The following is a 6,914-nucleotide window of genomic DNA, read 5'->3' as shown; positions in this document are numbered from 1 at the left end:
CAAGTGACTTCTCAAACACACGTTTAGATACAAAATGGCGACTGTCAAATGAAAGAGTAAGAAACAAAGTAGGTTTCGACAAGGAGTTCATGAAATATCAGTGAATTTGATAAGTAAAAACATGTCCATGATCTTTCCACCATGCTTACCTGCGATGATAATGTCCAGGTTTTCCTCAAATTACTGATCATGCAAAAAAAAGTTCCATCTCGGGTAACAAGCTGTGCCATCAGTCGACAAGATCAAAGGGTGAAGAGGGTCTTCTGGTTGATTAATTGACCAATAATAACTGTTGTAACTGAAACGCACCTCTGTAAAATTGTTTTTTATTGGTAAATCTGAAAAGGTGTTGATAATTATGGACTGTCAATAACTGTAGCCGCCGTGCTAAATAAATAAATAGCAATGTAAAAGTAGTGCACGTGATCCTGAGTTTGCAAGCTTCAAAACTGAAACATTTTTGGAAATAAACTATTCCAAAGATTGAAACACAAACATTGCAAAGGCCGGGCCACGTGCCATGGCCTGAGACGTCACAGCAAATGCATGCCCATGCTGTTTCACCGGTCACGCGCACAGATATGATCTTATGTTTTGAAAATAAAAATCAGCCCTGTTCCTAATATCTAAGCGACTGTTTTATATTTTCATGCACAATTTATTCACATAATATATACTGGAGAATATATTTTATATTTCTATAATATAGAAAGAGTAAATTGTAGATAAGTAAGTATATAACACACACAAACCATATCACGGGCGATTGCTCTCAGACAACAAGGGAGGCTCAGCCTCCTCTAAAAATGACGAACATCGTGTAGGATGAATTGTGCTAGGCTTATGTTATAGCCGACCTTATAACATTGCTATTTCAGATCCAGAATCATAAAAATATATGTGCTCAACCCAACTACAGTGCGAAATCATTCCCTTATAACTTTAATGTGTGCGTGAGTTTTTCCCCCTCGTGACAGCGCGATGCAGCGCAGCCTCAGTGCACTTCAATGGCATTTAGGAGCTCTGCGCTTTTCAATCTCAAAATTCAAGACGATTATTGGACAAATACTGCGAAAACGCCCACCCACGGAGTCTCACGGACTCCCAGCCTCAGTGGACTTCAATGGCATTTGGGAGCTATGCGCTTTTCAATCTCAAAATGCAAGACGGTTATTGGACAAATACTGCGAAAATGCCCACCTACGGACTCCGAGCCTCACATGGGAGGGACATGGCAGTTTCCGCGAGGAGACTGCTGATTGGTGAAAGCGGCCGGATATTTTCTTTGATTGACAGCTCGTTTCAACTATAGACAGGCAGCGGTGAATTTCAGTTCAGTCCCATGCGGATTCGCAAGTGCTGTGGTGTATTGTAAGAGATCAGCTTACATTTCGATTTCATTCATTACATACGGTTTCTAACAGCTTTTTTAGTTTGTATATATTTTCATTGTAAATAAAGTGTAAATATAGTGTTGTCAAGTTTGCTGTCTTAGTTCCAGAAATTTTGTTTATTTGAGTGACTGAACTTGAACTTGAGGGGGCTAGTCAGCTAGCAAGAAAGCTGTGCACGGATGCCAAGCATTGCTGATTTAATTTTGGCGAAGCCATTTGCCAGTCTTCATTTCGAGGAAAAAATTAAAATTAAAGAGCAGGGTAGACCAATGCCTCAAATTGACTTGGTGAAAAAGTTAGGGAATAATACTCATTCCTTTCAGCTCTCCTGGTACGAGAAAGTGAATTAGCTAACAGCAAGTGACCCACATCAACAACAGTAAATAGGCTACTTTAGTAATATGTCATGGATGGACCAAAAATATAGAATCTATTTAAAATGTTTATGCTGAGTATATTATATTGGGGGTGGCACGGTGGTGTAGTGGTTAGCGCTGTTGCCTCACAGCAAGAAAGTCCGGGTTCGAGCCCCGTGGCCGGCGAGGGCCTTTCTGTGTGGAGTTTGCATGTTCTCCCCATGTCCGCGTGGGTTTCCTCCGGGTGCTCCGGTTTCCCCCACAGTCCAAAGACATGCAGGTTAGGTTAACTGGTGACTCTAAATTGACCGTAGGTGTGAATGTGAGTGTGAATGGTTGTCTGTGTCTATGTGTCAGCCCTGTGATGACCTGGCGACTTGTCCAGGGTGTACCCCGCCTTTCGCTCATAGTCAGCTGGGATAGGCTCCAGCTTGCCTACGACCCTGTAGAACAGGATAAAGCGGCTAGAGATAATGAGATGAGAGATGAGAGATATTATATTGGAATATATATTTTTCTGGATATGAATTAAACACAGCTACAATTTGGAAAACATTTTTAAACAAAAACACAGCCAAGAACATTTCACACTACAGACCTGGATTAAAAGTGAAGGGTTATCAAAATTGTCAATAAAACATTTCTCAGTCAAAATAAGTAAAATATAGGGAAAGTGTCATTGAATGAAATGTGTGGCACCCAGCTCTACTGCTGAGGTTCCTGACAAAGAGCTGCTTTCAATAATGATCAATTTTTAAACAACATGCCACAATTGTAAAATATAATATGTTAAAATATACCCCGGGCGGCACGGTGGTGTAGTGGTTAGCGCTGTCGCCTCACAGCAAGAAGGTCCTGGGTTCGAGCCCCGGGACCGGCGAGGGCCTTTCTGTGTGGAGTTTGCATGTTCTCCCCGTGTCCGCGTGGGTTTCCTCCGGGTGCTCCGGTTTCCCCCACAGTCCAAAGACATGCAGGTTAGGCTAACTGGCGACTCTAAATTGACCGTAGGTGTGAATGTGAGTGTGAATGGTTGTCTGTGTCTATGTGTCAGCCCTGTGATGACCTGGCGACTTGTCCAGGGTGTACCCCGCCTTTCGCCCGTAGTCAGCTGGGATAGGCTCCAGCTTGCCTGCGACCCTGTAGAAGGATAAAGCGGCTAGAGATAATGAGATGAGATATACCCCCCCCCCAACACCACCATCATGTATATTGGACAGTAGGCTAATGGGCCAAAAAACCTGTTATTTCACAGTTTGTGACGCTGCCAACAATCAGCCAGATCAGAGGCAAGAGTATGGGCAAAATTGATGTTTTTTCTTTTAAAATCTGGATATATCGTAACCGACCAGCCTCCCCTGTTTGAAAGACTACCAGCCACCACTGAACCATATGTATATGAGAGAGAGCGAGAGGAGCATGTTCTGCCGTCACATTAAAATGACTGACAGGTGAAGTGAGTAACACTGATTATCTGATTATCTCGTTACAATGGCTCTTGTTAAGGGGTGTGAATATATTCGGCAGTTTTGAGTGGCTGAGGTTTGGATTAAACCCATTCATATTATAAGCTCCTGGCTCCTATAACCATCACACTGTACATATATTATATTCCTTGCCATTCTCTTTATCTGCACTATCATCCTCTTCCAAGGGCATTTCTAGCTATTGAAAAGACCAGGGGCTCAGTCAAGTTTTCCTGGGGCTTGTATTTTTTAAGGGAGATTGCCATAGATAGGTTGTTGAAGTTATATCTAACTTTACAAGAAATATTATCACCCACACACATTCAAAGTTATGAGCTCTTTATCACTGATTTTTGCACTGCTCTTTTTAAATTTATATAGTTCACTTCAGTTTCTGTCTCCTTATTACTAAGTTTTTATTAACACCCATAATGTCTCAGGAAACTGAGGCATGTGCCATTTGACTATTAAATATCATGAGTAAAATTTATTATCAGTTTAATCAAAATATATCATTTTTCACTCACATATCTCTCCTTTAGGCGATAACGTATGAATTCAGAGCCAAAAGATTTGTTCATGTTGAGCCCATTGATGCTGTTCAGAGCTCTGATGATGATCGGCTTACATGCTGCATTGTCTTTCACTAAAGCATTGTTCAAGACGTTGTCCATAAAGTAACTGTGTGTCAGTAGCGCCAGATGCACCTTGGGCAGTAACACTCCCATGTGTGTTCCGATTCTGTGGCGCGTGTCTGATCCACTGTAAGATGGTCTCAAACGCCACATTCTCCTCTTTCACATTCAGCTTGTCATTCTCGATGATCTCACTGAGCTGCTCAACTGTCAGCTCCAGAAATTCCTCAGAGACGTGCACCATCTCCTCAAAGTTGTCTAAGATAAACTGGAAGGCCTCCTGCTTCAACTTCTCAAAGAGGTAAAGGTGAGCGAAACACCAGATGCCAATGCAGTTCTCCAGACACAGCTGAGCCTTGAGGAACATGCAGCACTCATTCATCAGGCTGCTCACTGCCAGATAATCAGCAGCGATCAGCAGCTCATGCACGTTTTCCTCCGTGATGTTAGCACGGTGTGTGTACGCATACTCGATGATCAGCTCCATTATCTCAGAGGAAATGCCAGGGATGAAGTACTCGTGCTTATCTGGAGGGTAGCAGCTGTTGGTGAACAGAGTTGTGAAGTATGTGCTGCAGGCACACAGGATGATCTTGTGCGCGTGGAACTCTGCACCATCAACTTTGATGAGAATGTCACAGAGCTTCTTCTCTAACCTCAGCTGATTCATGGCACTGTAGCTAATCTCCAACTTCCTCTCCATTTCTTTCTCTTCTTCCTGCTTACTTGTATTCCCTTCAGTGTATTCGTGTTGATGGTACAGATGAGTTTTTAAACTCAGAGAGTTCTGATTCTTTTATTTGAAAATAAGAATATTCCGATTCACTGTTCCAGTTCTAATTCCGTAAACAAGTATGAATACAGAACGGAATGTACCTGAGAGAAACCCTGTACATCAGGATAAATCTCTGTAAAGGGGTTTTGTGCAACAGCTTTTAAAGCCTGAGTATGTCCAAGATACACACACGTCCACTGTAAAGAACAATTTATCCTCCTGAAAAAAAACAACTCCAGGGTGAAATGTCCAAATGGCATTAATTATACATTAAAATTATTAAAAATTGATGGGGAAACAATTAATGATGGATTTATTTATGAGATAGATAGATAGATAGATAGATAGATAGATAGATAGATAGATAGATAGATAGATAGATAATTTATTCAGGTAAACATAGCCTTTCCAACATTTTGGTGAGGAAAGTAATTAAACATGTCCATTTTAAGTAAATGTAAAACACTTTTTACACCAGAAAAAAATAATGTACTCATTTTTTACTGTATTAATCTGCTTTCAGCTCCCTCAGACAGCACTGGCCTTGGCCAAGGCTGTTGCAGGGAAAAATTCCCCCCCCCCAGAAGTCACTGCTGTTAGACTCTCTCATATTCCTCCCCCCTCTTCCCACGGTTGCCGCTACCCCCAGTGTGACAAGCGGGTGCGTGACCAGCATCATCATGGCTGCAGGAATGGACAGCTGCTTGCTTGCGCTGAGTTACCTCTACCTCCTCCCCTCCCCCTCCCCCCTCAAGTCCCGAGTTTTCATGTTGTAAAATGTACTTGTGTTATTTTGTGCTTATGTGCTGAGGTGGTTTTTTTAATGTTCCCACACTGTACTCCTCACAGGAGCATAGTGTGGGGGTTGCTTTTTTTCTACTCCCCTCTCCTCATGTTACTCTGTATTTTTTTTTCTTTTCATCCCTGTCTTCCTGTCCTGTCTACTCCCCCTCTGTCTTTTTTTTTCTTTTCATCCCTGTCTTCCTGTCCTGTCTACTCCCCCTCTGTCAGTTGTATGTGTGTATGTAAGGACAGATTGATGGTCAATTTCGCTGGTACTTGTGACTAGTGATAATAAAGGGTTCATTCATTCATTCATTCATTCATTCATTCATTCATTTTAGGTGCGGAAATGCAGCACAGACGCAGCACTGAAGTGGTGCTGCATCTAAAGAATAGAATTGGTTTAGTAAATATAACCTTAAACTACCTTTACTGCCTGTCAGGACATTATAATGCATTATCATCTGTATATGATCACGTACAACTTAAATGATTTATTTCCACTTTCTGTGCTCCTGTTGTTTCAAGCGCAGACAGGAAGTTGAACTGCTTCAGTATGTTGAACTTGATTATTCCAAAAGAGATGTAAGAAACGCTCATCCGATCATCGTATAATCAAACTTGCAATATGAAGAAAACAATAAAATGCATGTGTTTTCACCTACTGTAAGACTCCCTAGAGGGCATTTAATCACATTTTCTCAACTATAAAGGCTCTTTAGAGGACACTTTGACTGTTTTTTGTTTTGTTTTTTATCCTTGGGGCACTGAGAAAGCCCTGAGTCTGCCACTGATGACAGCTGGCATAAGATTTGATGCCCTGATGCCTGAAGTGAAATTCTAATTGTGTTCTTGAGTCAGTGCAGCCAACGTAGGTTTTATTACAGCTGGATATGTATGGATATTTTATGGAAATTTTACAACCCCGATTCCAAAAAAGTTGGGACAAAGGACAAATTGTAAATAAAAGCGGAATGCAATGATGTAGAAGTTTCAAAATTCCATATTTTATTCAGAATACAACATAGATGACATATCAAATGTTTAAACTGAGAAAATGTATCATTTAAAGAGAAAAATTAGGTGATTTTAAATTTCATGACAACAACACATCTCAAAAAAAGTTGGGACAAGGCCATGTTTACCACTGTGAGACATCCCCTTTTCTCTTTACAACAGTCTGTAAACGTCTGGGGACTGAGGAGACAAGTTACTCAAGTTTAGGGATAGGAATGTTAACCCATTCTTGTCTAATGTACGATTCTAGTTGCTCAACTGTCTTAGGTCTTTTTTTTCATATCTTCTGTTTTATGATGCGCCAAATGTTTTCTATGGGTGAAAGATCTGGACTGCAGGCTGGCCAGTTCAGTACCCGGACCCTTCTTCTACACAGCCATGATGCTGTAATTGATGCAGTATGTGGTTTGGCAATGTCATGTTGGAAAATGCAAGGCCTTCCCTGAAAGAGACGTCGTCTGGATGGGAGCATATGTTGCTCTAGAACCTGG

The 6,914-nt window shown here is 41.4% G+C and overlaps 1 pseudogene; it reads right to left on the bottom strand.

Annotated features, from left to right (window-relative positions):
* Positions 1–3,725: 3,725 nt before the first annotated feature.
* LOC132892123 (kelch-like protein 10) lies at positions 3,726–4,744 on the bottom strand (annotated as a pseudogene).
* Positions 4,745–6,914: the final 2,170 nt, after the last annotated feature.

Source organism: Neoarius graeffei, chromosome 9 (genome assembly GCF_027579695.1).
Source record: "Neoarius graeffei isolate fNeoGra1 chromosome 9, fNeoGra1.pri, whole genome shotgun sequence".
Classification (NCBI taxonomy): domain Eukaryota; kingdom Metazoa; phylum Chordata; class Actinopteri; order Siluriformes; family Ariidae; genus Neoarius; species Neoarius graeffei.
This window is presented reverse-complemented; position numbering and strand designations above follow the sequence as displayed.